The sequence below is a fragment of the Pelophylax lessonae genome (genome assembly GCF_965119305.1).
Source record: "Pelophylax lessonae genome assembly, chromosome: 9".
Taxonomy (NCBI): domain Eukaryota; kingdom Metazoa; phylum Chordata; class Amphibia; order Anura; family Ranidae; genus Pelophylax; species Pelophylax lessonae.
The window spans coordinates 161,872,580-161,876,144 of NC_138776.1; positions in this window are offsets into that span (position 1 = coordinate 161,872,580).

Consider the following 3,565-nt stretch of genomic DNA (forward strand, 5'->3'; position numbering starts at 1 on the left):
GGGGGATCCATGGCAAAACTCCCATGGAAAATTACGTAGTTGATGCAGAGTAGGGTTTTAATCCATAAAGGGCATAAATCACCTAACATTCCTAAATTGTTTGGAATAACCTGCTTTAAAACATCCAGTGTGTGTATACGATCAGGTATGATGTTGTATCAATCAGGTAGTGTAAGGGTTATGCCCGCTTCACAGTGACAGACCAAACTCTGACAGACCAAACTCCCCATTTAAGGCACCGCAAACAACCGCAAACAGTCCATTTGCAGTGGGCACAGTACAGTCTGTGGGCCTGACACTCACTGGCAGGCAACTGCAATTATATTACAGAGGAAAAATTTAATTAAATTTTTATCTGCAAGGTGCTGTGCCACCCTATACAAGTGGTAGGCAGTGGGCACACTGCAGTCTGTGGGCCTGACACTCACTGGCAGGCAACTGCAATTATATTGCAGAGGAAAAATTAAATATATAAATATCACTACTTGTACTAAATTAATAGACGATGTTGTAATCCACTGCGCTTTAGGAAATACAGGTAAGACAAACCTGACAGAATAACACAAATAACACAAATTGCTGCTACTTAAATGAGTAAATATAATAAAAAATAAAATTCATCCAGAAAAAACAGGAACTGGCTTTTTCATTCGAATTTCAGTAGCGCAGGGATGGTGATAACCTCTTACCAAATAAATAGGATGATAACATATACCAAAATATATGAATCAGATGTGATAAATATGAGCATAAAATCATAAATACATAAAAGCATGAAATCACATCAATAGGAGTCCATAAAGTCCATAGGTATAAAGTGCATAGAGCAATGAAAGTGCAAGCATGAAGGATCACAGGTTCAACTTATGGGGACCACCCTTGCTTGCCACCACCACACAGTGCTGGGAGAAGTATCTGAAATTCAGACTCACCAGACGCCTATGTCTAACCACTCTCATGGACTAGGCAACAACAGCATATAGTAAAATCAGGTTTCCTCCAGATCTCTGATTTGTGCTGCGAAGACTCCTCTGGAAGATTTCCTGGTAAATTTATAGTGCACTAGTGAGTCTGAATTTCAGATACTTCTCCCGGCACTGTGTGGTGGTGGCAAGCAAGGGTGGTCCCCATAAGTCGCACCTGTGCCACCCTATATGAGTGGTGGGCAGTGGGCACAGTACAGTCTGTGGACCTGACACTCACTGGCAGGCAACTGCAATTATATTACAGAGAAAAAATGAAATTACTTTTTTATCTGCAAGGTGCTGTGCCACCCTAAATGAGTGGTGGGCAGTGGGCACAGTGCAGTCTGTGGACCTGACACTCATAGGCAGGCAACTGCAATTATATTAGTGGAAAAATTAAATTAATTTTTTATCTGCAAGGTGCTGTGCCACCCTATATGAATGGTGGGCACTGGCAGTGGGCACAGTACAGTCTGTGGACCTGACACTCATAGGCAGGCAACTGCAATTATATTACAGAGGAAAAATTAAATGAATTTTTTATCTGCAAGGTGCTGTGCCACCCTATATGAATGGTGGGCACTGGCAGTGGGCACAGTGCAGTCTGTGGACCTGAAACTCACTGGCAGGCAACTGAAATTATATTACAGAGGAAAAATTAAATGAATTTATCTGCAAGGTTCTGTGCCACCCTATATGAGTGGTGGGCAGTGGGCACAGTACAGTCTGTGGACCTGACACTCACTGGCAGGCAACTGCAAGTATATTACAGAGGAAACATTAAATGAATTTTTTATCTGCAAGGTGCTGTGCCACCCTATATGAGTGGTGGGCAGTGGGCACAGTATGGTTTGTGGGCCTGACACTCACTGGCAGGCAACTGCAATTATATTACAGAGAAAAAATGAAATTACTTTTTTATCTGCAAGGTGCTGTGCCACCCTAAATGAGTGGTGGGCAGTGGGCACAGTACAGTCTGTGGGCCTGACACTCACTGGCAGGCAACTGCAATTATATTACAGAGGAAAAATTAAATGAATTTTTTATCTGCAAGGTGCTGTGCCACCCTATATGAGTGGTGGGCAGTAGGCACAGTACGGTCTGTGGACCTGACACACACTGGCAGGCAACTGCAATTATATTAAAGGGTAAAAATTAAATGACTTTTTTATCTGCAAGGTACTGTGCCACCCGATATGAGTGGTGTGCACACAGTACAGTCTGTATATATATAGAAAAAAAATAAATAAAAGCAGACTGATATACCAGCCCTAAAAAGGGCTTTTTGGGGTTCTGTCAGGATGCTGTCCTTACAGCAGGAGTGGACACAGAACACTGGCCTAGCTAATGATTTCCCTATTAATTTCCCTATTAATTCAGCAGCAGCAGCAGCAGCACTCTCCCTGCTCTAACTAACTCTGCAGCTTCAGAATGAATCTAAGATGGATGCTGTCCTTGCTTTTTTATAGGTGGGAGGGTCTGGGAGGGAGGGTGCTGATTGGCTGGAATGTGCCTGCTGACTGTGAGGTACAGGGTCAAAGTTTGCTCAATGATGATGTAAAGGGGGCGGGCCGAACATCACATATGTTCGCCCGCCGAGGCGAACGCGAATAAGCAATGTTCGCCGGGAACTGTTCGCTGGCGAATAGTTCGGGACATCTCTAGTTACAAACTGATCTTTCCAAGCCTTTAGACTTTACCTTACACATTAGCCGTGTTAGGTGGAAATACAAAAAGCAGCACTATAAAATGTGAGTGGAATTGTTTTAACTTTGTATTTTATTAAAAGTCTAAAAGCACTAAAATACTAAAATACTTTTAGCATTTGTGGAAGATGTTAAAATATCTGTGAAGATGAATCCAGGGGAGAGTTTTGATGCATAATAACAAGCGTGTTCAGACCTTATTAAGTCGAAGGTCATTAACTCCGCTGAGCGATCTAAGAGAGCAATGGTGTGAGGAAAAAATTGATTTGGAGTGGATTCACAGGTGGTAATCTTTGGAAGATAAAGGAAACACTGGGACAAAGTTGTTACTTAGAGACTTTATTGAAAGACTTTCACATCAATGTTTTTTACAGACTCATTATATACAGTGTGTATGTATATATATTTATATATAAATGAGAATCAGCTATTAGTATATTTTAAGTGGTTGGTGTATAATTTATACTGTGAGCATTTGGCATAGGTCATCTTAAAATTTATATCACTAATTGCACTAAAAATCTGAATATAATATTTGGTGCTATTCACATAGATCTTAGTACTTAATGCAGCTCTTCAGTTATTTTTTCATCTTTCCATCTATTAAATTCTCTGCCCTTGTTTTAATTTTGGCTAGTAAAACATTTTTTTCTGCCAGTAAATACCTTATACAGCCCAATTCCTCTTTCTTGTCTGGTATTTTGTCTAGGTCCTAGGATAATGACATCATGCACAGCTCTCTCTCTCTCTCTCGTGTGAGAGTTTGCCAGCAAAGGAGGAGGGGTGAGTTATAGGAGAGCCAATGAGAGCTGTGAAGCTCTGTGTGTCTGTGTAAATCCAGGAAGTGAACAGGCAGCAGCTTCAGATGCCCACAGTTAAAATGGCTGAAGCCAG